A 6,756-nucleotide genomic window follows, 5' to 3' on the forward strand; every position below is an offset into this window, starting at 1 on the left:
GTCTGGAAGGGCACCAAGGAATTTTTGTGTTGTCTGAGAATTTATAGCACGACTTTTGATGCTCCTTGGTTGGGGTCTGAGCAGATTATTTGTTGCGATTGCAAACGTAATAAAATGGTGGTCCGATAGTCCAGGATTATGTGGAAAAACATTAAGATCTACAACATTTATTCCATGGGACAAAACTAGGTCCAGAGTATGACTGTGGCAGTGAGTAGGTCCAGAGACATGTTGGACAAAACCCACTGAGTCGATGATGGCTCCGAAAAACTTTTGGAGTGTGTCTGTGGACTTCTCCATGTGAATATTAAAATCACCAAAAATTAGAATATGATCTGCTATGACTACAAGGTCTGATAGGAATTCAGGAAACTCAGAGAGGAACGCTGTATATGGCCCAGGAGGCCTGTAAACAGTAGCTATAAAAAGTGATTGAGTAGGCTGCATAGATTTCATGACTAGAAGCTCAAAAGACGAAAACGCCATTTTTTTTTTTGTAAATTGAAATTTGCTATCGTAAATGTTAGCAACACCTCCGCCTTTGCGGGATGCACGGGGGATATGGTCACTAGTGTAACCAGGAGGTGAGGCCTCATTTAACACAGTAAATTCATCAGGCTTAAGCCATGTTTCACTCAGGCCAATCACATCAAGATTATGATCAGTGATTAGTTCATTGACTATGACTGCCTTTGAAGTGAGGGATCTAACATTAAGTAACCCTATTTTGAGATGTGAGGTATCACGATCTCTTTCAATAATGGCAGGAATGGAGGAGGTCTTTATCCTAATTAGATTGCTAAGGCGAACACCGCCATGTTTAGTTTTGCCCAACCTAGGTCGAGGCACAGACACAGTCTCAATGGGTATGGCTGAGCTGACTACACTGACTGTGCTATTGGCAGACTCCACTAAGCTGGCAGGTTGGCTAACAGCCTGCTGCCTGGCCTGCACCCTATTTCATTGTGGGGCTAAAGGAGTTAGAGCCCTATCTATGTTGGTAGATAAGATGAGAGCACCCCTCCAGGTAGGATGGAGTCCGTCACTCCTCAGCAGGTCAGGCTTGGTCCTGTTTGTGGGTGAGTCCCAGAAAGAGGGCCAATTATCTACAAATTCTATCTTTTGGGAGGGGCAGAAAACAGTTTTCAACCAGCGATTGAGTGCTGAGACTCTGCTGTAGAGCTCATCACTCCCCCTAACTGGGAGGGGGCCAGAGACAATTACTCGATGCCGACACATCTTTCTAGCTGATTTACACGCTGAAGCTATGTTGCACTTGGTGACCTCTGACTGTTTCATCCTAACATCGTTGGTGCCGACGTGGATAACAATATCTCTATACTCTCTACACTCGCCAGATTTAGCTTTAGCCAGCACCATCTTAAGATTAGCCTTAACGTCGGTAGTCCTGCCCCCTGGTAAACAGTGTATGATCGCTGGGTGATTCGTTTTAAGTCTAATACTGCGGGTAATGGAGTCGCCAATGACTAGGGTTTTCAATTTGTCAGAGCTAATGGTGGGAGCCTTCGGCGTCTCAGACCCCGTAACGGGAGGAGTAGAGACAAGAGAAGACTCAGACTCAGACTCCGACTCGCTACATAATGGGGAAAACCGGTTGAAAGTTTCTGTCGGCTGAATGAGCGACACCGGTTGAGCATTCCAACAGCATTTCCCTCCAGAAGCCATGAGAAAGTTGTCCGGCTGCGGGGACTGTGCGGGGGGATTTATACTAACGTTACTATCTGTACTTACTGGTGGCACAGACGCTGTTTCTTCCTTTCCTACACTGAAATTACCCTTGCCTAGCGATTGCGTCTGAAGCTGGGCTTGCAGCACAGCTATTTTCGCCGTAAGGCGATCGTTCTCCTGTATATTATGAGTACAGCGACTGCAATTAGAAGACATCATGTTAATGTTACTACTTAGCTTCGGCTGTTGAAGGTGTTGACGAACCATGTCCAGATAAAGCGTCCGGAGTGAAAAAGTTGAATGAGGGAAAAAAGTTGCGATGGAAAAACGAAAAATATAAAAGGTAATTAAAAACAGAAACAAAACAAAAAACGTAAAGTTGTCAGCTAGCAAAGTAAAGTAAAGTTGGCAACAAAACGCACAGCAACAAAACGCACAGCAACACGTCTGCAGATTCAACAGGAAGTGACGAGTAGTAGAGTAGTATGAGTTCTGTTATACTCACAGACATCATTCAAACAGTTTTAGAATCTTCAGAGTGTTTTCTATCCAAATCTACTAATAATATGCATATCTTAGCCTCTGAGCCTGAGTAGCAGGCAGTTTACTCTGGGCACCTTTTCATCTAAGATACTCAATACTGCCACCCAGCCATATGAAGTTAAAGTAATGATGGAGGGTCATTTCTCTTTGCTTATTTTAGCTGTTCTTGCCATAATATGGACTTGGTATTTTACCAAATAGGGCTATCATCTGTACACCACCACTAACTTGTCACAACACAACTGATTGGCTCAAACACAAATTCCACAAATGAACTTTTAACAAGGCACACCTGTTAATTGAAATGCATTCCAGATGACTACCTCATGAAGCTGGTTGAGAGAATGCCAAGAGTGTACAAAGCTGTCATCAAGGCAAAGGGTGGCTACTTTGAAGAATCTCAAATATAAAATATATTTTGATTTGTTTAACACTTTTTTGGTTACTACATGATTCCATATGTGCTATTTAAATAAAGAAAAACCCTTGAATGAGTGGGTGTGTCCAAACCTTTGACTGGTACTGTATATATTATAACCAAACACATTCCTTGATATTTGAAGTCTCTCAGCCAACTGTGACAGATGCCTAGAAAGGAGTGAGCTGGGTAGCATACGCTCTCTCTCCCTTTGCCAAGAGCTGACGGATCCTGCTGTTTCAAAGGGACCCTAACACTTTGAGGCTTATACATAGCTCTGACATGGATGGGGCTCAGCACTGGAAAGTGTTGGGAGTGGAAAACCAGTCCCAGTTCAATTCCCTTCACCTCCACAGGTCCACTGAGATACTCCTGATGACCTAAATGTGTGACAGGCATACTGTGTGTGTGTGTGTGTGTGTGTGTGTGTGTGTGTGTGTGTGTGTGTGTGTGTGTGTGTGTGTGTGTGTGTGTGTGTGTGTGTGTGTGTGTGTGTGTGTGTGTGTGTGTGTGTGAGAGAGAGAGAGAGAGATTCATTAGACATGTTCTAAATAGTATATCATTATAGCCAAACAGCTTTGAACTTAATTTCAGAGTTGACTTGAAAGAGGGCAGGGTTGGTAAATCTAGTCAGAGGATGAAGAAACTGCACGGCATCTGTTTATATTAGGTAACTATGGAATAAATGGATATGTATTTTACACATATAACAGTGTTTAGAAGGGGCAATTAATAGGGAACCATCATTGCTTTCCATTGCCATTTTTACATAAATTACCGTCACTACTGTATGTCCAACACTATCCCACATGGACATAAGCAGTGCCTGGTCATGGAACCAACATGTATACCTCTATCCAATACGTACATTAGATGAATAAGGTCATAGATCTAGTCATAGATCCTCATGGCTGTTCAAATTTATTTGACATATGAATGAAACAAGTCTTTTCCTTTTAAGTGGCAGCCTTGAAGGGATGGAAATATATTGCTCTACATATTTACTATTACGCCTTTTTTTAACACTCTAAAGAGGTCAGCTCCATGCTTAGAGAAGGTCTGGTATTTCTTCAGCTGTTGATATTGTAATAATGTTGTGGGTATGATCAGTGAGTAGCAATGGGGCTGTGGGCATATGCCCAGAATAGAGATGTCAACAATATAATTGGGATTGCATGACTCCAAGATTGTTGATGCACCAGTAGTGTAACAGCATAAGATCCATAGTTTTTGTCCATATTTCTTAGGGGACCCTAATTAGTGGTGAATATGTGAAAGCTATAGAAGCGTCCCTTAGTCATGTTCAGATGAGAGCCTTTGTCCAGAAGGTCCATACTGTACGACAGGAGGTTGGTGGCACCTTAATTTTGAAGAACGGGCTCGTGGTAATGACTGGAGCGCAATCATGGAATGGTATCAAATACATCAAATATATGGTTTCCTGGTGTTTGATGCCATTCCATTTGCCCCATTCCAGCCATTATTATGAGCCGTTCTCCCCTCAGCAGCCTCCACTGTGTAAGTAGTGAAACTTGTGATGATGATGCATGGCTAAGCATTCAGAATGTGTCTTTGAAATACATGCATTATGTGTGGTCTCAGGTAAGCCATAATCTTGACCTCTAACAGGTTGCATTATATTAAAGACATAGCTCTCTCTCTCCTTTCTCTCTCTGTCTCTCTCTGCAGCATGTAAGAAGACGCATGTAGGTTGTTTCAATTTTCTAACGTATTGTGAAGTGGAATCTATGTGGAAAATACACTGCATTTAGAAAATGAATCAACGTCAACTGTTGTTTTGAGGGTGAAATTTCAACCACGGGGTTATGTCACCATGGCAACCAATTTTCAACATAGACAAGCCTTGAATTTATACCTTTGAAACAACTTCAGATCTTCAACATTATATCCACTATCAGAAAAAACTATAGGCTGGGCAGCACCTCCTACTGGAGAGCTGATCTATCTACAACTATGCATTTGGTCATCCAGGGTTTTAACTGGCTTTGATATTTGTCACTACCAATGTGCTATTGTGAGAATGATTATTGACTGATCTCTTAACTTTTGCTATCAAAGTTATTCCATATGGTAGGTTTAACAGAGCAAATGAAATGTAACCATACCACACTGAACAAACATACAAACGCAACATGAAACAATTTCATAGAGTTTACTAAGTTACAGTTCATATAAGGAAGTCAGTCAATTTAAATTAATTAATTAGGCCATGATCTATGGATTTCACATGACTGGGAATACAAATATACACCTGTTGGTCACAGATACCTTAAAGAAAGTAGTGATGTGAATCAGAAAATTGGTCAGTATCTGCTGTGACCACCATTTGCCTCATGCATCGCAACACATCTCCTTTAAATATCTCCCTTAAGCCAGCAGCATACCACCCTGCATCCCACTGCTGGCTTGCTTCTGAAGGTCCTTATATGGGAGACCAGACACTGCTGGAAGTGGTGTTGGAGGGCCAGTAGGAGGCACTCTTTCCTCAGATCTAAAAAAAAAATAGCCCCAGGGCATTGATTGGGAACACTGACCTGTGTAGGGTGCCGTCTTTCGGATGAGACGTTAAACGGGTGTCCTGACTCTCTGGTCACTAAAGATCCTATGGCACTTATTGTAAGAGTAGGGGTGTTAACCCTGGTGTCCTGGCTAAATTCCCAAGCTGTCCCTCATGCCATCATGGTCACTTAATCATCCCCAGCTTACAATTGGCTTATTCATGCCCCTCCTCTCCCCTGTAACTATTCCCCAGGTTGTTGCTGTAAATGAGAATGTGTTCTCAGTCAATTTACCTGGTAAAATAAAAGTATTTGATCAGGCTGTTGATTGTGGCCTGAGGAATGTTGTCCCACTCCTCTTCAATGGCTGTTTGAAGTTGCTGGATATTGGTGGGAACTGGAACATGCTGTCGTACATGTCAATCCAGAACATCCCAAACACACTGAACAAAACTAAAAACTATATATAGTGCATTTGAAAAGTATTCAGACCCATTGACTTTTTCCACATTTTGTTACGTTACCCCCTTATTCTAAATTGGATTAAATAAATAAACATTCTCATCAATCTACACACAATAACCCATAATGACAAAGCGAAAACAGGTTTTTATAATTTTTGGGACATTTATTAAAAATTTAAAACCCAAATACCTTATTTACATAAGTATTCAGACCCTTTGCTATGAGACCCGAAATTGAGTTTAGGTGCATCCTGTTTCCATTGATCATCCTTGAGATGTTTCTACAACTTGACTGGAGTCCACCTGTGGAAAATTCAATTGATTGGACAGGATTTGGAAAGGCACACAGCTGTCAAATGTTATCGTTCACATACACGTGTTCAGCAGATGTTATTGCGGGTGTAGCAAAATGCTTCAGATTCTAGATCTAACAGTGCAGTAATATCTAACAGTAATATCTAACAATTTCACAAAAATACGCACAAATCTAAAGTAAAGGAACCGAATTAACAATATATAAATATTGGGCGAGCAATGTTAGAGCGGCATAGACTTAGATACAGTAGAATAGGATATAATACAGTATATACTGTACATATGTAATGATTAATGCAAAATATATAAACATTATTAAAGTGACTAGTGTTCCATTAATAAAGTGGCCAGTGATTCTAAGTCTATGTACAGTATATAGGGTTGCAGCCTCTAATGTGCTAGTGCTGACTATTTAACAGAATGTAACAGTCTGATGGCCTTGAGATAGAAGCTGTTTTTCAGTCTCTCGGTCCCAGCTTTGATGTACCTGTACTGACCTCACCTTCTAGATGATAGCGGGGTGAAGAGGCAGTGGCTCGGGTGGTTGTTGGCCCTGATGATCTTTTTGGCCTTCCTGTGACATCGGGTGCTGCAGGTGTCCTGGAAGGCAGGTCGTTTTCCCCCGGTGATGCGTTGGGCAGACTGCACCACCCTCTGGAGAGCCCTGCGGTTGCGGGCGGTGCAGTTGCCGTACCAGGCGGTGATACAGCCTGACAGGATGCTCTCAATTGTGCATCTGTAAAAGTTGGTGAGGGTTTTAGGTGACAAGCCAAATGTATTCAGCCTCCTGAGGTTGAAGAGGCGCTGT

This window comes from Salvelinus fontinalis, chromosome 13 (assembly GCF_029448725.1).
Source record: "Salvelinus fontinalis isolate EN_2023a chromosome 13, ASM2944872v1, whole genome shotgun sequence".
NCBI lineage: Eukaryota > Metazoa > Chordata > Actinopteri > Salmoniformes > Salmonidae > Salvelinus > Salvelinus fontinalis.